Consider the following 20,988-nt stretch of genomic DNA (forward strand, 5'->3'; position numbering starts at 1 on the left):
GTTAATATGTTTGACAACCTTGTTAGCATGTTAAACTTGATAATGAGTGAGTAATTTCCTTAGCTAGGGTTAATGGGGAACTAGGGGAAACCAACATGGGGGATGATTTATGCTTAATCTAATATGTTCACATAATTTATTTGCTTGCTTGTTGTGATCTCAACTTATGCACATGTTATGTTTGATGAAATGCGAGCCTATGAATCCTTGCATTTTTTACCCATCACTTACCTTTTCAATGAGACTTGTAAGACATAAACCAACTCGAGTCTCATTAGACCATGCATATAGTTGAGTAGGGAGGATTAAGTCGACTTGTAGGTGTTGCACAATCTAATCGATTCGGCTCCGGGACCCAAACCTTCCTAGGATTGTAAGATATAAACCAACTTGATCATATCACAACAATAATTGCTTGCTTATAATATAATTTGAGAATATGTTTGTATGATCAATTCCCATGAATCCCCTATGAACCCATGACACCCTAGTGCTTTTAATCAATTGTTTACATCTCATTTTAGTTATCTTGCTTGTTTATTTACATTTTTATTTAGTTTAGTGATCTTCTTATCTCAACCCAAATTGTGACACCCTTAGACACCACTACTTGCAATCGAAATTCCTACATCAATATCCGTCCCTTGGGATTCGACCTTTACTTACCCCTTTACTAATAGTAGAGTAGTTTGTGAAGTTATAAATATTGTTTTGGTCTAGGTGCTCCTAACTACAAGTAACCAAAAACGATAGTCCGACCAAAAATGGCGCCGTTGCCGGGGACGGTGTTAACTTGATTTAATTTTCTTTGATTGTTATTAGTTGTGTCTTTCTTTGCCTTGGGGAAGTAAAACTCCTCAAGGTTTGTTCTAATCGTTTTCAAGTTGTTTGATATTTTGTATGTCTAGAAGATCACAAGGTAAGTTGTTACCCATTGATCACGAAATTGAAAGAACTTTGACAACTAATAGAAGACTTGCTAGAAATACTTTGAGAGGTATTGGTGAGATTGTGGATATTCAACCAAACAATATGGAGTTCATCAACCCTTTTGCAAGAGAAGGATAGGAGAACCCAACATAAAACCCACCACAAAATCAATCCACAATGCCTAAATTTTCATCACATTCCGTACCAACCGAGGAGAACCTACCCAATGGTACTCCCACACCATAACATTTGACCGGTAATTTCATTGCAAAATCCGCATTTATCCAATTAGTCGAAAGAAGTCAATTTGGGGGCATGCCTAGTGAAGACCCTCATTCTCATATGGAGACTTTTTGTGACTATTGTGATGCGATTTCACAAACTGGAGTGACTCAAGACCAAATTTGATGGGTCTTATTTCCTTTTTCTTTGATTGGTACAGCGAAACAATGGTTAAAAAGCCTTGATTAGGCTACTCTTGGTATTGACTCTTGGAAGAAATTGGCTCTTGCTTTCTACAAAAAGTTCTGCCCTCCGAAAAAGACTAACATGCTATGAGCCCAAATCACGGGTTTTAAACAAAGGGACGAAGAATCTTGGTATGAAGCATGGGAGCGATTCAAAGGAACTTGTCGCTCATGTCCTCATCATGGACTTAGCGAGTGCTTATTGGTACAACAATTTTGGAATAGTCTTTATGAAGACTCCCGAAACATTCTCAATATGGATCAAATGGTATGTTCACTGAAGTTGACGATAATCAAACATGGAAGAAGATTGAGGAAATGGTGGTCCATAACTCACAATATAGTAGACCTCGGAAAGCTGCTAGAGGAGGAAAGCATGAAGTGGACTCTATTACTCAATTGGGTGCTCAACTTAGTGCTCATATTGATACCATTAATTTGAAGTTTAAGAAGGCTATGGCTAAACTTGAAGAAGCCTCAAAATCACCAAAGCAACATGTTAATGCCATGATGGCATCTTCATCAATTCCAAGTGGAATATGTGAGAATTGTGGAAGTTTGGGACATAACCAAAGTGAATGTAGGGGAACAAGTGAGCAAGTAAATGCTTTTCAAGCATACAAGAGTGGTACCCCTTATTCCAACTATTACAATGAAAACACCAAATTCCATCCAAATCTCTTATACAAAAGCCAAAATGTTCAAAACCCTCAACCAACATACACCCTGTGGACATGGGCCACAGGCCGGTCTGTGGATTTGGGCCACCTACCGATCTGCGGTCACGGGCCACCTGCACGCCAAGTCAATCTGTGGACATGCAGCGGTCTTTTGAAAGCTACGCTCGGCGGCGTAAAAATGCTTTCGACCGGATCGCTTTAGATCGGTCGGTTTCGTCTCGATAAAGGTCTCGAAACGATTAGAGATGTTCGGAGTCGCCACCAAGCATTTATGGGATGCCTGGAACCCGTTCGAATCCACTTTATACCTAGGTCAATCAAGGCAACAAGCGTGCTTGACATAGGTACTAAAGATAAGGACTCGTCCCCCTTTTAGCATTCTATGCCTAAAATGACTCTCGTACGCCCTGGATAAGGACATCCACTATCCAAAGGTTATGAGTAAGGGGTGAGGGTACGTATTGGGAAGCCCTATAATCGGACACCTAATCCCGCCCGCGTTAGCGGCCTCTACTGATTGATCGTGGTTGTTTAAGTGCAAAAGTTGATAAAACGGTGTAAATGCATGAATGCACATCCAAAAGTGTTGACCTAACATGTGAGAGCTTTCTATGTCGGTTGATTTAATCCAAGTATCAAGTAATTGATGTCGAGTTGGATTTAGATTGATTTGCATGTGAAAACGGAAATTAAACATCCCTTTACCAAATTCGGATTACGATGCATAACACGATTCCATTGTTTTGAAAAAGGGTGTCAAATGACAAAGTGTAAAAACACGTAAACTTGTCAATCTAATCCGTCATGTATTCGGATAAACTGTAATCGGGATCGTCCTGGACAAGTACCAAAATGGGACAGAACAGTGCCAGGAAGCCCTGTTAAGGGGCGAGCCTATTGGCGAGATCAAGGGCTCTGCCTTGGTTTTGAAAGATGGAAACAGACGGCCGCTTGGGGCGCGAGCCATGAGCCGACCTAAGGGGGCGTCTCCTGGTTCTTGAAAAGGTTATTTAAAACCGTATTTATGATGAAAGATTTGCAAGTGTTGTTTACATGACTCGGAATAATTACTATTGTGTTAGTAACATTCATTGTCGGATTTGCATGTTTGAAAAGTATAGTTTACAAACAAAAATGTAAAATATTTGATTTGAGCTAATCATGTTAAGTTCATTTCATTGTAATTAGTCAAGTTAATCATCGTACTCGGATTAAACCGACATGGTGTAAAGAACCAAGGATGGTTATGAATTATGACTAATATATTTACAAATGTAAAGAAATGAGAAAAATGGTAAATAAAAGAAAAGGATGTTAAAATACCCATTAAAATGTAATTAACCAAATAATATCATCGAGTCACGGATTAAACCGTCATGGTATAAAGAACCAAAGATGATTTTTGTAACGGTCAAAATATATGTCATAAAAATGAATTAAAATGTTTGAAAGGGTAAAAACCGCAAAAGGAAAGAAACGAAAATAAAAGAAAGTGTTGAAGGAAAGACGAACTCAAACATGTTTGAGTCTGACCCGAGATGCCACAAGAGGCGCGAGCCTCCCTGCATAGCAAGGAGCTCCTGTCTTAGGCCAAAACTCGGTTTTGGCTCGTCTAACCTATATTTGAATCGTGTTATGCATTGTTCATGCGTATAAACTCATAAAAACAGTAAATAAGTGAAATAAATGAGATATTTACACCCTCAAACTTACGTATTTTGATGTTTGCATGGTAGACGACTTTAGAGACGGTTTTCTCGTTGTGACTACTCGCGATCAAAGAAGTTTAAAAGAGTGCCTTAAAAAAGGATTTTGTTTTGAAAATGAGTTGAAAATATGTTAATTAAAACATGTTGATTGATGAATTGAGTTGGTCGAATGCACGGCGACGGTACCAAACACAATGTGTAAGGCTTGTGTTTACGATCGGTAGGTCATAAACACGTGTCGATTTGTTGACTTGGGAAGTCGAGTATAGAAGTTTAAGGGAGATGTGAGGGGGCGGACTCTCGCGTGTAGATTGTAGTGTGTGATGATGGGTATTTATAGAGAAATATGGGATGGTAGGTTGGTTGATTTTGCTTAGAGGCTAAGCAGATGGCCTAAAGAGGAGCGAGCCACCTCGTGATGGAAAGGGGTGTATTGTCCCTTTCAATTTGGACGTGGCCAATTCTCCATCTATTGTTGATATGTGGCATTAATATAAGATGTTGTGTAACAATATGGGCATCTAATAAGATGATTTTGGTGTTACTTGAGGTAGGTGATTTGTGTCTTTGACTCGAGTTTGACCCGTGTGAGTCGGGATTTGAATTTCGAGTCGGTTTTTGGCTCGGTGTCGGTTTTGACTCTAATTAGGGTCATTTTAATGGAAATGACATGATAAAGACATTCATGGCATTATTTTCGACATTTGAGATTTGGGTTGACTCAGGTTGACTCGAGTTACAGGTTTCTGAGTCGGTTTTGGGGCCGAAGACGGTTTTAACTCTAAATAGTGTTATTTTAATGCAAATGAAGTTAGAAAACTTTTGAAATCATTTTCCATATCCGATTAGTGCATTAAACCGTCTCATGTATAGGCAATCCACGCACGCATATCAAAAACACGTTACAGTCCGATCATCATCGGGTGGGTTTTGGAAGGTGCAGATACTGGGTATCTACAGAGCCCCCACTTTGACTGAGGCTTGGACAGGGTGAAAGTCAAAGTATGATCTCCTGGTCAATCGAATATTACAATGTGAAGACCATTGCGACGTCGAGGCGACTCAAAAGGGTTTGAGCCAAGGACCTGCCGTCGGGAAGGGCAACGCCAAGGCGACTCGAGGGTACGAGCCAAGGACCTATCGTCGGGAACAGTTTAGAGTCTGTCGACTTTCGATTCGGGTCGTTTAAAGTCCATTAGACTATGTATAAAGGCTCGCCAGCCGTAAGAAGGAATCATCCTGAGGCATCTTCGGGATACGTCCTTAAATCTTTTGCGCGCAAAGGCTCGCCAGCCGGTGTTGAAGGTGGTGCGTTTTGAGGCTCGCCAGCCATAGGAAGGAGTCATACCTGAGGCATCTTCGGGATATGTCCTTGAGTCGTATCTTGCGTGCGTGCAAAGGCTCGCCAGCTGTGATAAGGAGTCGTACTCGAGGCATCTTCGGGATACGTCCTTGAGTTGTGTCTTATTTGCAGACAAGGGCTCGCCAGCCATATGCGTTGTAATGCTCGCCAGCCATCTATGGTCGAATGATCGACTATGGAAAATAGCATGTATGACATCCATTTAAAAATTCGGCACTCGCTGGGGAGTTAGAAACTTCTCAGGACTCGCCGGGGATATGAGTTGCTGCTCGTTGGGAGGTAGCGTGTGCCATGTAATCGGCTGGGTTAAAGCTCTTAGACTTGATGGGTCGCCGTTTGTTGGGAAGAACCCAGTACTCTGTTGGAGTGTGTTTGTCTTCGCAAGAATACCTGCATGGTTAGTGACCACAGAAATCCGCAGTCTCATAGACAAGCATGTAGCACGCAAGTATATAAGCACATGAGCACATAAGCATGTGAGTAGTGAGCATATAAGCAACTAGCACGTAAGCACATAAGCATGTGAGCAGTTAGCATATAAGCAACTAGCATGTATATCTCATGCGAGGGGAGATGGGAGTTTCGAAAGTTGTGAAGCTTAAAATTGAGTCTTGATGCTAGTGGATCCGTGACTGATAGATTGGAGACACGTGACCGTTGTGACATTGACTCACATGAAAGCATATTGATAGACTGACAAACAGACGGTCGCGAACATGATACAAACTAAGTATCGACACGACACGGGGGTGACTCTGACAGACTTTGCACATGTAAGTGCAACTCCTAGCCATGAAAGGGTGGTCACGCGTATCAAATCCTTGCAGTAGAAGGTTCGCTCGGCTGGGGAACATGAATTGATTAACTTCTCTAGACATCTTCACCTTCGTTTGCTTGTTTGAGATCCCTTCTCAAGGTATGATGATTCGGAGAGCGGAACCAAGACCTTGTCATCGTCCGAACCGAGCACTAGACTATGGGCGGTTTATTTTGGACTGTAGTTGAGACTCAAATGATACTTGAGGATAAAGGATGGGCGGCGTCTTGAAAGAGAAGCCCCCAGAGTGAAAGGGTGGGATTTTGACAAAACAAGGAATGGGCGACGTCTTAAGGAAGAAGCCCCCAGTAAAGAGGTATGAGATTAATTTTTACAGCAGGGTGGGCTACTTTTGAGGATTGATGTTGATGGTTGAGATTTAAAGGGATATGCGGTTGTGTCCTTGTTGGGGGACTGCCTACGTATTCGCATGTTTGCGAAATCAAACCAGATCGTAGTTCTGAGCTGGTTACTGAGGATTGAAAATTGGAAAGGTTGTGAAAAGAGTATGCGGTTGTGCCCTTGTTGGGGGACTGCCTACGTATTCGCGTGCTTGCGAAATCAAACCGGATCGTAGTTCTGAGCTGGTTATTGAGGATTGAAAATTGGAAAGGTTGTGAAAAGAGTATGCGGTTGTGCCCTTGTAATAGGACTGCCTACGCATTCGCGTGTGTGCGAAATCAAACCAGATAATAGTTCTGAGTGTGTGTGCAATGGGTTGCAAATTGAAGGTTTGAAAATTGAATGTGTGTGGGGGTGTGGTTGTGCCCTTGTAATAGGACTGCCTACGTATTCGCGTGTTTGCGAAATCAAACCAGATCGTAGTTTTGCATGTGTGTGCCTAAGCGAGTTGTGAGGACCTTAAAGTGATTTTGAGGTGTATGGTTGTGTCCTTAAAGGACTGCCTACGTATTCACGTGAAGTGAAATCAAACCAGATCGTAGTTCTGAACGTGTGCCTAAGCGAGATGTTAGGACCTTAAAGTGTGAGGGTCACGATGGTAAATTCCGTTTGGTGACTCGTCTGAATGTGTCCATAAGCGAGTTGTTAGGACCTTAAAGTGTGAAGGTAATGACAGTAAATTCCGTTTGGTGACTCGAGAAATTGATTTGAGATAATTCCTCCTTGATTATGAATCGAAGAGGTGTAATTTGTGAAAATGTTCCTTGTCATGTGAGTACACTAAAAAGTGGACCCTAAGGGTAGACTAGGTATGTCCCGTTCTCGGTAGCAAAGCATTGAAGGACTCCGTATCTGGGTCAGGGTGAAAATGGCTTCGATATTATGGAATGTGGAGCTTGGTAATAATAGGTTTGTTTGACAGATAAAAATCCGGAGTTGAGGGTCATGATGGAAAATTCCGTTTGGTGACTCGAAAGTTGATTGCAGAGAAATTCCTCTTGATCATGAATCGAAGAGGCATAGTTTGTGAAAATGTTTCTTGTTGTGTGAGCACACTAAAAAGTGGACCCTAAGAATGAAATGGACATGTCCCGTTCCGGGGAGCGATGTATTTTTTTAAAACTCCGTATTTGGGTCAGGGTGAAAATGGCTTCGACATTATGGAATGTGGAGCCTTGTAATAATAAGTTTGTTTGACAGATAAAAATCTGGAATTGGTATTTGTGGTGTTTAGGCCGGTGGGTTACTTCTTGTGATGTGGTGCGGAATGGGGTCTCCGGCTTGATGTGGCCTGAGCACGAAATGGTTGGTAAATAATGTTGGATCAGATTCCCATGTCTGGACCTTAAAGGTTAAGGTGTGATATGACGAGCTTGAGGGGAATCCTTAGAAGCCTGGATAGTTCTCCCTATAACAGTCTCTAGAAGGACTTAAGGGTGAAGCGATGTTGGTTATGATCTTGAGGGGAATTCCCAGGATCCTAGATAGGTCTCCCTGTAACAGTCTCTAGAAGGACTTAGGGGTGAAGCAGTTTTGGTTGAGGTTTTAGTATTTGGTATTTTGGACTTGTCGGTCCTTGATTTTGTGTGGTTGACTTATGGGTCCTAGGCTTTGGACTTGTTGGTCCTGGACTTTGTGTTTTGGACTCATGGGTCCTAGGCTTTGGACTTGTTGGTCCTGGACTTGGTGTTTTGGACTCATGGGTCCTGGGCTTTGGACTCCTTGGTCCTGGACTTGGTGTTTTGGTGTTGGACTTGTTGGTCCGAAGTTTGAAAAGTGACGGTTTAATTCCGTCGTTTGAAATCGTGGGAAAATAACGAATTTTGAATTCTGTTATTTCATTTTTTGAAAAGTGACGGTTTTGCATTTCGTCGTTTGGAATTTGTGGAAATAGCGAATTTGAATTTCACTATTTCATTTTTTGTTTTGACTTTAGCCCAACATTTTGTTAGACTTTTGTTTGTGCTTTTGGGGATTTCGGCCTCTTGAGAAGGGTTTCAATCTGGTTTTGTTTTGATTTTGGCTCGGGTCTTGGCCTTCGCCTGAGTAGCTTTTGGCTATGGTTTTTGCTTTGATTTTGCTTTGGCTTTAGGCGAATGGCCTTGAATGGCTATTGGCTTAGGCCTTTGATTTTGGCCTTTCGCTTTGGATTTTGGTGAATGGCTATTGGCTTGGGCCTTTGATTTTGGCCTTGGCTCTGGTTTTGCTTTGGCTTTGGTTTTTGATTTATTGGTTCTTTGACGTCCTTTGTTCGAGGCAGGTAAAAGTGCAGACGGGGATATACCCGTTGGTGAGAGGTCGATTCTTGGTGATGGGATGTTTTTGTGGTGAATGGGCTTGCCTTATGTCATTGATCATGAACAAGGAGATGTTCTTGGTTTGTTATCTGGGTTCGTCATAGAATCCCGTTGATAAAAGCTCATTCGAAATCGGGTGCTAATGAAAGGTTCCTATTGCCAGACATGGAATAGGTAAAGAGAATGGACACGGAGTTTTGAGTCCTCCGCTTACTCGGTACGAAACGTCACTCGAGTGTACTCACATTGAATTGGAACATATTGTTTGTTTTAAATCATTTCTCAAATCAATTCTCGTTGTCAACGGGAAATGGTAAAGGGGAGAATATATGATAGTAGGAAATTATTCTTTTATTTAGATAAATAAGAGGTTAGCACAGACTCGATGAATACATGTGACTCATGGGGACAGCCCCCAGTTTGTCACTTAGGAATAAAAGGACAGAAGCTAGGATAGATATGAGAAAGCCTAAGACTCGGACTCGGACTCAGACTCAATCGTAGATGCGAACTCCTAATCATCATGTTCCTCCTCGAAGGTCTCCTTTGAATCATCCAGCGGCTTTAATGTCTGGTCTTGAGCGTTAACCCACTTGAGCACTTCACTCTCGTTGTTGGGGATGATATGAGGACAATAGTCGATGAGGCTTTCATCTCCTTGCAGAAAGAGATGTTCATCAGGGTTGTTTTCATCACTTGGTTGGCATAGGGATGAAACTATCAGTTCATGGTTGTCGATCATATTTTGAATAGCATGTTTCAATTTGAAGCATGTTTTAGTATCATGACCTTTTCCTTGATGATATTGGCAATATGCATTGCCGTCCCAGAAATGGGATCTCCTGCTTTAATATGGGTCCGGAGTGGGCCCGATTGTTTGTAGCTTCCCTTCAGTCATGAGCTTTTGAAGAGCTGCGGCATAGGCTGTGTTGAGTTTAGTGAATGTCCTTTGAGAACGCTCAACCTTGCTGTTTGATTTGAGTCATTCAGGAGGATTGTCTTGACTGAGAGGTGCAATTATGATTTTGCCAACTTCAATCATATCTTGAATTGTATGCTTGAGTTTGGAACAGGCTTCGGTGTCATGGTCCTTGCCTTGATGGTATTGGCAATAGACATTACCATCCCAGGATCGGGCTCTTTTGTGTTCGGGTTTGTCCGGAGTCGGACCAATGGGTTGGAGCATTCCTTCTAAAGCAAGTATCTCCAGAGCAGTGCCATATGTTATTCCCAGATCTGTGAATACCCTTTAATGTTTTCCCATGATTCCAACATTTCTGTTTTTTGGGACGTTTTTGTGAGTTTTGTTTTTGTTTTTGTTTTTGTCAATCCTGGGCGGAAACAGGATTTAATTATTGTTAATGGAAAGTTTTGGGGATGTTGTTTGATATTTTTAATGGTATTTTGGTGAGGTGATTTCTTTGTTGGTAGGTTCGTGGATGTCGGAACCATCGGATGACTCCTCATTTTCAACAGCTGTTGGTTGGTGAATGGAGGGTTGGCTTTCTCCTTGATGGTCAGGTTTATTTTCGGTATTACCAAACCTTTTCTCCAAATTAGCTACCCGGGTGTTCAAATCATCGATAGCCACTTGCAGCTTTGAGAATATGTTGTTGATGGAGACGGAGAGCATCATTATAGCGCTTTGTAGGCCATCTTCGTCAATTGCATGAATTTTCTCATCGTCAGTAGAGACGAGATGAGACCAGTCTAGGGAAGATTCCTGACTGCGTCCAATAGGATTTTCCGGAGGGTTATTTTTGTGGTTTGTTGAGGGAGGTAATGTAATGGTAACTCGCCCTTTTCGATCATATCAAGGATGGCACCCTTTAGGGGGAGACACATTTCAGTATCGTGTCCGCGGCCTTGGTGATATTGGCAAAAGAGGTTTCTGTCCCATCTACGTCCTCGCTTGTTTGGTAGAGGGTCTGGAGTTTGACCAATTGGTTTGAGTTTTCCTTGTGATAGTAGCCTTTCCAAGGCTGTGACATAAGGCATACCCAAATCAGGGAAGGACCTATGAGGTCGTCTGGTTTTGGTTTTGTCGATGGCAAGTAGCCGGCTTTCAAGGAGCTTAACCCTTTGCTCAATATTAGAAGAGGGAAAATTCCCGGTTATTAGCTTGTCCTCAACTTGGGAGAGACGAGTGCTCAAGTTTTCCACGGTAGCTAGGAGTCGTAGGACCATGTTGTTGGTTTCAGCAGAAGTCATGGCGGATGAAGGTTGATCAGCTTCTTGAGTTTCTGGTTGACGATCGATGGCACCCAAGGGATTCCTATTTGACATAACGATAGGCGTTATAACTTGTCTTGGAAAGGTATTGCACAAACAAAGGCAAGTGCGACACATATGTACAAAAGGCAGTTTTGTCGTGAAGACGCGACGGCGTGACTAGGTTATGAGTTCATTAAAGATCGTGAATGACCTCTTGTCTTTGAACTCTTGGTGCATGACTTTGAATTTAGACTCGAGTGTCAACTTTGGCATAGTGATGCCTAGACAGACAACTTATGACGAGATTTGGAGGTGTATTGATGGCGTGACGCCGTTGGACAAGACATGCACACAAACTTGACCTTTGACCCGTAATGTAAGGGAAATGCGGGTTTAAAACCCGACAGGTTTCGACTCTGCTAACGCCATTGGAGATGTCTCGACAATTAGGCGACATGACCTAGACTAGAAGGTAGGTACTAACTTCGGCGGAGACTTGACGTTTTATAGAGGACTTGACTTGAAATCGACTCGAGGCTGAATCGGAAAAGTGGACTGAAATTTTCGAAAATAGAAATTTTCAAAAAGATTCATTTGTCGTTTTATGGACGGCTTCCGAAGAGTAGAGATCTTTAGAATGTCGGCCAGTCGAAGGGGTTGTCTTAGGTTTGTTTTCAAAAGGCGGTTTAAGTTGAGATTGCGGCGGCTCTGAAAACAATGTATTTTTTCCGAAGATGGTTTTTGAAATTCCGAATCACAGATTTGGAAATCGAGAATTGAAGAATTTGGAATCGTCATCACAATGGCCATGAAAACAGTTAAATTTGTTTTCAAAGGATTTAAAATTGGATTGAAAATTCGAAAACGGTGAAATTTGTTTTCAAAGATTTGATTTTGAATTGAAATTTGAAAACGGTTAAATTTGTTTTCAAAAAAAACTGATTTTGGATTTGAAAATTGAAAACGGATAGATTTGTATTCAAAGATTTGATCTTGAATTTGAAATTTGAAAACGGTTAAATTTGTTTTCAAATGATTTGGATTTGGAATTGGAATTTGAAAGCGGTTAAATTGGCCTTCAAATGATTTGATTTTGAATTGAAATTTGAAAGCGGTTAAATTAGCCTTAAAATGATTTGATTTTTGATTGAAATTTGAAAGCGGTTAAATTGGCTTTCAAATGATTTGATTTGAATTGGAATTTGAAAACGGATAAATTCGTTTTCAAATGATTTGATTTTGAATGGAATTTTAAAACGGTTAAATTCGTTTTCAAATGATTTGATTTTTGATTGGAATTTGAAAACGACTAAATTGGCTTTCAAATGTTTTTATTTTTGATTGGAATTTGAAAGCAGTTAAATTGGCTTTCAAATGGCTTGATTTTGAATTGGAATTTGAAAACGGTTAAATTCGTTTTCAAGATTTGAAATTGGAAATCGTGAGGATTGAATTCGCCATTACGACGGGTTAGAAAACCGTTTAACTTTTGAAAGACGGTATGCAAATCGAAAAGTGTGAGAATTGAAATCGTTATTACGACGGCTTAGAAAAGCTAAATTTGATTTCGAAAACGAGATTTAAATTTGGAAAGTTGCACGGGTTGAAGTCGTCATTACGACGGTTTGAAAAACGTTTTTATTTGAAAACCGATTTCGAATTTTGAAAATCTGAGGGTAGAATTCGTCATTATGATGGTGTAAAAGGGCATTTTAAGAATGCAACGGTCGGCGAGGGACCGAGATTTGAAATGGCCATCACGATGACGTAAAGGGTGTTTTGAAATGGTTTGTGAAAACCGAAGTTTGAAATCGTCATTACAATGGCATGAAAAGGTGTAATTGAAAATGGTTATAAAAACCGGGTTTGAAAATCATTATTATGACGGCCTAGAAAGGTGTGAAACGGTCGGCGGAAGACCGAGATTTGAAACGGCCATTATAACGGCATGAAATGCGTTTTTGAAACGGTTGTAGAAAACTGGGATTGAAAATCGTCATTACGACGGCCTAGAAAGGCGTGTTGTTTGAAATACAACGGTCGGCGAAAGACCGAGGTTTAAAATGGCCATTATAACGGCGCAAAAGGGTGTTTTGAAAGTTGAAAAATGACACGGAAGGACTTATGATCATATAACACATAAGCACTCACAGTTCATTATATTATGCATAATGCTGACACGGGTTTTGGCTTAAAAGAGTGGGTTACATACCAAGCAATCAAACCCCGATTTTTGAGAGGGATACCAATCCAAACAAAATGTGTAAGGAGGGTGACCTAGCCTCGTGCTCGAAGGAATTGAAAGCTCTTTGACGAAACAGAAATGTGTAACGTCAACGGCATGCTTGACTCAATCGGGATTCGAAACGCGGGGATGAGAAAACTCACGCCGACGAGACGAGCCAATTGGTCGATAAAGGATAGGTTGTGGGCCCGAATAAGAAACCCGACTTATGACAATAATATTAATTAATGCACTTTAACCACGACCTCGTTCGAGTTTCACCTCTAAGGATCACAAAGACACAAGTGTCCTATTTGTCCCCAGCAGAGTCACCAATCTGTGGACATGGGCCACAGGCCGGTCTGTGGATTTGGGCCACCTACCGATCTGCGGTCACGGCCCACCTGCACGCCAAGTCAATCTGTGGACATGCAACGGTCTTTTGAAAGCCACGCTCGGCGGCATAAAAATGCTTTCGACCGGATCGTTTTATATCGGTCGGTTTCGTCTCGGTAAAGGTCTCGAAACAATTAGAGATGTTCGGAGTCGCCACCAAGCATTTATGTGATGCCTGGAACCCGTTCGAATCCACTTTATACCTAGGTCAATCAAGGCAAAAAGCGGTGCTTGACATAGGTACTAAAGATAAGGACTCGTCCCCCTTTTAGCATTCTATGCCTAAAACGACTCTCGTACGCCCTGGATAAGGCCATCCACTATCCAAAGGTTCTGAGTAAGAGGTGAGGGTACGTATTGAGAAGCCCTTTAATCGGACACCCAATCCCGCCCAAGTTAGCGGCCTCTACTGATCAATCGTGGTTGTTTAAGTGCAAAAGTTGATAAAACGGTGTAAATGCATGAATGCACATCCAAAAGTGTTAACCTAACATGTGAGAGCTTTCTTTGTCGGTTGATTTAATCCAAGTATCAAGTAATTGATGTCGAGTTGGATTTAGATTGATTTGCATGTGAAAACAGAAATTAAACATCCATTTACCAAATTCGGATTACGATGCTTAACACGATTCCATTGCTTTGAAAAAGGGTGTCAAATGACAAAGTGTAAAAACACGTAAACTTGTCAATCTTAACCGTCATGTATTCGGATAAACTGTAATCGGGATCGTCCTAGACAAGTACCGAAATGGGACAGAACAGTGCCAGGCAACCCTGTTAAGGTGCGAGCCTATTGGCGAGATAAAGGGCTCTGCCTTGGTTTTGAAAGATGGAAACAGACAACCGCTTGGGGCGCGAGCCATGAGCCGACCTAAGGGGGCGTCTCCTTGTTCTTGAAAAGGTTATTTAAAACCGTATTTATGATCAAAGATTTGCAAATGTTGTTTACATGACTCGGAATAATTACTATTGCGTTAGTAACATTCGTTGTCGGATTTGCATGTTTGAAAAGTATAGTTTACAAACAAAAATGTAAAATATTTGATTTGAGCTAATCATGTTAAGTTCATTTCTTTGTAATTAGTCAAGTTAATCATCGTACTCGAATTAAACCGACATGGTATAAAGAACCAAGGATGATTATGAATTATGACTAATATATTTACAAATGTAAACAAATGAGAAAAATGGTAAATAAAAGAAAAGGGTGTTAAAATACCCATTAAAATGTAATTAACCAAATAACATCATCGAGTCACGGATTAAACCGTAAAGACATGAAATAAATGAGATATTTACACCCTCAAACTTACGTATTTTGATGTTTGCGTGGTAGACGACTTTAGAAACGGTTTTCTCGTTGTGACTACTAGCGATCAAAGAAGTTTAAAAGAGTGCCTTTAGAAAGGATTTTGTTTTGAAAATGAGTTGAAAATATGTTAATTAAAACATGTTGATTGATGAATTGAGTTGGTCGAATGGGCCAGTCGAATGCACGGCGACGGTACCAAACAAAATGTGTAAGGTTTGTGTTTACGATCGGTAGCTCATAAACACGTGTCGATTTGTTGACTTAGGAAGTCGAGTATAGAAGTTTAAGAGAGATGTGAGGGGGCCGACTCTCATGTGTAGATTGTAGTGTGCGATGGTGGGTATTTATAGAGAAATGTGGGATGGTAGGTCGGTTGATTTTGCTTAGAGGCTAAGCAGGTGGCCTAAAGAGGCGCGAGCCACCTCGTAATGGAAAGGGGTGCAATTTGGACGTGGCCAATTCTCCATCCATTGTTGATATGTGGCATTCATATAAAATGTCGTGTAACAATATGGGCATCTAATAAGATGATTTTGGTGTTACTTGAGGTAGGTGATTTGTGTCTTTGACTCGGGTTTGACCCGTGTGAGTCAGGATTTGAATTTCGAGTCGGTTTTTGGCTCGGTGTCGGTTTTGACTCTAATTAGGGTCATTTTAATGGAAATGACATGATAAAGACATTCATGACATTATTTTTGACATTTGAGATTTGGGTTGACTGGGTTTGACTCAGGTTGACTCGAGTTGCGGGTGTCTGAGTCAGTTTTGGGTTCGAAGACGGTTTTAACTCTAAATAGTGTTATTTTAATGCAAATGAAGTTAGAAAACTTTTGAAATCATTTTTCATATCCGAGTAGTGCATTAAACCATCTCATGTATAGCCAATCCACGCACGCATATCAAAAACACGTTACAGTCTGATCATCATCGAGTAGTTTTTGGAAGGTGCAGATATTGGGTATCTACACACCCCACCTCCAATGAGAAACCAAAATCAAAGGCCATTTTACAACCAAAACCAAGGTTTCTAAAATCAAACTCCATACACTCAATCAAATGACCAAAGTTTTGATGTTAAAAAAGCGGTCCTCCAAATGCAAAAAAACCAACAAGAGTTTTTCACTCAAATGGAAAAGGATAGCCAAGCAAAAGACATCACCATTAACAACATACTAGCTCACACAAAGATGTTGGAGAACCAAATGTCTCAATTAGCATCTTCAAGTTCACAAAGACAAAAGGGGCAGTTACCACCCCAAGGTAATCCCCCAAGACAAGAATCGGTGAGTGCCATCCATTTGAGGAGTGGTACAAGGTATGAAGGGCCGAAGAAACCCATTGATGAAGATGTTGTGAAAGCTAGTGACAAGAAAGAATTGTTGGAAACTCTAAAGAATAAGAACCCACCATTCAAGAAATTTCAAAGAAGGATGAAGAGAAGGCCAAAGAAAAGAAGCCTATTGTGATTAGACTTCCATTCCCGAGTCGTCAAGCTAAGCTAAAGTTTGATGACCAACTTGGAAAATTCATGGAGATTGTTAAGAATTTAGAAGTCTTAATTCCGTTTACGGAATTAATCAATCACGTCCCGGCCTATGTAAAGTATATGAAAGATATCCTTACGAAGAAGAAATCAATCCAGAAGCTTGAGACTATTGCTTTTACTAAAGTAAGTAGTGTTATTCTTGAAGTAAGTTCACCTCCAAAGCTCAAGGATCCGGGATGTTTCTCCATTCCATGCACTATTGGTGATACCACGATCAACAAGGCTCTTTGTGACCTTGGGGCAAGCGTGAGTGTTATGCCATATTCGGTAAGCAAGAGGCTAGGAATGGGAGAACTCAAATGCACCAACATCACGCTTCAAATGGCGGATAGATCAACAAAGACACCTTTAGGGGTATGGGAAGATGTTCCCGTGAGAATTGGAAAATTTTTCATCCCGGTGGATTTCGTTATTGTTGACATGGAATAAGACTCCAACATTCCTATTATTTTAGGAAAACCTTTCTTGCACACCGCAGGAGCGGTGATCGATGTAAAACATGGAGAGCTCACCCTTGAAGTGGGAGATGAAACCATCACTTTCAATCTTGACAAAACTATGAGAGCTCCCCGACTGCTTGAGCCATGTTTTATGGTTGATCACTATAGCCGGAAAGATAATAGGAAGAAGTTGGAATTTCAATGGAAAAAGAAAGTGGATGATGCTCCATCAAATGAACAAGGAAATTGCAATATTGAGAGCTTGAAAAGCTCACCCATGACAAGAGAAGAAGAAGGCCTCATTGGCCAAGACAAGAAAAAAGGGGAGTTGTTTTCATCAACTCAAGACATTTTTAGTGATCAAGTAGACGAAGTATGCGGTCTTTGGGATGATGAGTTTGAGGGGATATTCAATCCCTATATTGTTAATGCTATGACCCGAGACCATCATGGAGAACAACAAGTGCAAAGGTCTATTGAGGACCTTTATCATGACAATGAACAAGCTTTTGATTATTTCTTCAAGGTGTTGAGCAACATCAACAACTCCTTGAACATGCCCCCTTGACATCTCACATTGGATGAGATTTTGGTGGAGTCCTCCCTAAACCACCATTTGTAAATATTATAACTCCCTAACTCGCATTTCAATTATTGTATTGCATTTTTGTCATTTTTGGATTTACATTTTTATGCCTTGATCAAGATTTTAATCATTTTGAGAGTAGTAAGGGAGGGACTTATGAGTTTATTGATGTGTAGTGCTTTGCCTTAGTGTGGGGATAGCAATTGCCTAGGCTATTCATGCCGTTGTAGTGCCCCTACAATGAAGAACACAAGAATTGAAGAATGAAGTGACACGGGGTACGAAGCACCCACGGATGGACCTGAATCTGTGTGGTTAAGGAAGAATCCGAGCGGCCCGACGGATAATCCGCTCGTCTTGAAAGAAACCGAGCGTCCAAGGCATAAGACGCTCGTCTTATGAGGCTGCAGAAAATATTTTTGTGGCTGACTGTGAATCCGAGCGTCCAAGCAAGGAATCCGCTCGTCTCAGTCAGGACGGTCGTCCAAGAGGAAAGACGCTCGTCTTTTTACTGCTAAAATTTGGGATTTTTCACTGGAAAGGAATCCGAGCGTCCTAAGCCAAAGACGCTCGTCTCAGCTCAGGAATCCGCTCGTCCTTCCTGCAATCCGCTCGTCCCATGCGTCTTTTTCTGAACCCAGAAATTGAGGAATCCGAGCGTCCCGATACTGAAGCCGCTCGTCTCCCTCTGCAAATAAAAAACCAACGGGTCTTTTTAAAACCCTCCTTTCCCATTCATTTTAATTATTTCAAAGCACAAACACTACCCAAAACTCTAAATATCTCATCCTCTCCATCAACAAAAACCAATTTTCTCAACCACATCAAATCCAAACTTCCTCAAAACGAAAATTAATCACTCCTTTAGCAACAACAAGTGATTCAAACACCAAAATCTTTAAGTTTTGAGTCGATTTTTAGGATACAAGGCAGCCTTCATCTATCCTAAATCGATTTGGGCATTACTAGAAATTGGAGATTTCAAGCTTTTATTGGTGTTACCAAGCAAAGGAGTATGGCAAGAACAAAAGGTGGAAGCAAGGCACCCCAAAAGAAGACACTTTCTAAGAGGCAACAAGCTCTTCAAGACAAACAACCATCAAAGGCATTGGTAGTTCATAATGCAAGGTCGGAGATTCAAGAACAAGATCCTCCTATGGAAGCTACTACTTCTACCACTCCGGTCATTGAACAATTAGCCGATTATCCGGAGGTAATTTTCACTTCCGACTCCCATAGGAAGAAATTCATTCTCTTTGCTAAGAAAACCATCATGCCTACTAAGTTCATTTGTGACGATGCATTGTCAAAATTGGGTGTTCTTGAGCAAACTAAGATCTTTTTCGAGTCTATGGGGTTGAGTAAATTGTTTGCAATGCAAGAATTGACATACTCCTCCCTCATCTTAGAGTTTTTGAGCTCTTTGAAAGTCACAAAGGTGGAGACCCGAACCATTATTGAGTTTCGTCTTGAAAATGTTGATAGATGCTTATCTTATGACGAAATGGGTAAGATATTTGGCCTTAGTGATAATGCGACTTTTACAAAGAATCCTACCAAATATGACCCCGCTCCTCTTTGGATGGCCATTTCCGGAAAGAAATTCGTATCTTATCATGATTGTCGTGCTCTCTTAGTCCATCATCTGGGCATTAGAATATGGCATAAGTTCATTGGGAATACTTTGATAGCTAGGAAAGGCACAAATCATCTTACCAAACTTGATTTTATTCTTCTTGAGTCGGCTTTGAACATTGGGAGAGAGTTTACCAAGCCATATAATGCTTTACGACTTTTGATTGATCGATGGCTTAATGTTGATTGTGGCAAAGAAGGCACGGCCTTTATTACCAATGGAGGATTAGTTACCTATTTGGCTAAGCATTTTAACCAGGATTTCAACAAGAATAACACTTATACACCGGTAAAAGGAGGCCATCTTATTGATTTGCCCACCATGATTCTAAAGTTCAAATGGGTCAAGAATGATACTCTTGATAACAAATTTGGGTGGTTGACGAATGAAGCTAGATCCTTTCACATTGCCTAGCAAAATTTACCGCTTGAATGGTCATAGACTGAATTACCTTCTCCCACTCTCCGAAGAGATCGAATACATCATTCAACACCAAGGGGAAGAAGTTACCGAGCCCTCCTCCTCCATTGTCACCCCACCTTATCCATTTGAATACCACGAGTTCAACCTCGAAAATTCCAAGGCGGGAAATGATTACTTGACTCTACTAATTAAGGAAATGCATAAACAAGCTTACAATGATAGAGTTGATGCTTACAAGGCCCAATATCCGCCCCTCCTACATCTTGCTAGACAAGGACTTCTCGATCCATCTTGTCCCTTGCCTAGTTGGGCGTATAAGGAGGTATTCTTTCCTAACACTTCTAGTGGTGGCAGACCGGGTGGAGAGGAGATGGTTGTTGATGAGAATGGTAACCAAGAAGGTGAAGATGAAGAAGTTCAAGAAGAAGAGGAAAGTGAGGAAGAACAAGAGAGTGAAAGTGAGAGTGGACATGACTCCACATCCATGGAGGTTGATGATGCCTCAAGTGAGGAAAAAGATGATGATGATTACACGATGGGTGAGGACTAGCAAACTTTTGGAGGCTCCTACATTCTTACACCTCCTTTATGGTTTGTCTACTTCTCTTGTTTTTATTTTATCTTGATCATTTTGTGGAGTCCTAGCAACATTAGAGGACTAACACCTTGGCTTCATTTAGGTGTTCATATTTATTGTTCTCAACTTTCAAAATCCAAAATGACAAATTTTAGTTTCATGCATTGCATTCCATGTGCATGAACTCCCCCAAAAATTTTGACATTAAAAATAGTGTCTATTTTGGTTTGGGGAAGTTTATGCATATGCATTGGAAGCTAATCTAAATTATGCTCTCCACCATAACAAAAACCATGCATCATATAGCATAGCTTAGTTTGCATTCACTCTTGTTTATATATCATTTGCATTTAGCTTAGAAATCATGCATATTCATATAAATTGCATAATATCCTATCGTATTGGCCATTGAGGACAATGCCCATACTAGTGTGGGGATGGGAAATTCTAACTTGAGCTTTTTAAACAAAAATGATAAAAAATTAAAAATTTGAAAAACACAAAAATATGTCCTTCAATTTCATTCAAACAAAATACAAAAAAATTGAAAGATTGAAAAATCCAAAAACAAGTTCATTTCCTTTGTAGTGTAGTCTTGTATATATTGTTTGTATATATTGTGTTTGTTCATCCTTGTTCACACTGATTGACTACGCCACATCCGAGACATGAGGATATTGAAGATCGCATGGTATGATCTTTCCAATCTCCTTTTTCCTCTCTATGTTAATGACTACGTGGCTTTATTTTGATTGATACGGTAAAAACAATGTGAATTTAGGATTGTGATGCGATCCCGCTAAGTGTTCACAAATTAAGATGTGGTCGTTGGGTCACAGTCGAATCAAAACACAATTTATAGCTTCACAAACAACTCTACAATTAGTAAAGAGGTAAGTAAAGGTCGGATTCCAAGGGACGGGTATTGAAATGAGAATTCTATTGCAACTAGTGGTGTCTAAGGGGTGT

At 40.7% G+C, this 20,988-nt stretch overlaps 1 non-coding gene across 1 annotated transcript; it reads right to left on the reverse strand.

Annotated features, from left to right (window-relative positions):
* Positions 1–1,479: 1,479 nt before the first annotated feature.
* LOC141603313 (small nucleolar RNA R71) lies at positions 1,480–1,586 on the reverse strand. Its single transcript, XR_012525198.1, has one exon. It is a non-coding gene; the product is annotated as a small nucleolar RNA R71 (small nucleolar RNA).
* Positions 1,587–20,988: the final 19,402 nt, after the last annotated feature.

Source organism: Silene latifolia, chromosome 9, assembly GCF_048544455.1.
Source record: "Silene latifolia isolate original U9 population chromosome 9, ASM4854445v1, whole genome shotgun sequence".
NCBI classification, from domain to species: domain Eukaryota; kingdom Viridiplantae; phylum Streptophyta; class Magnoliopsida; order Caryophyllales; family Caryophyllaceae; genus Silene; species Silene latifolia.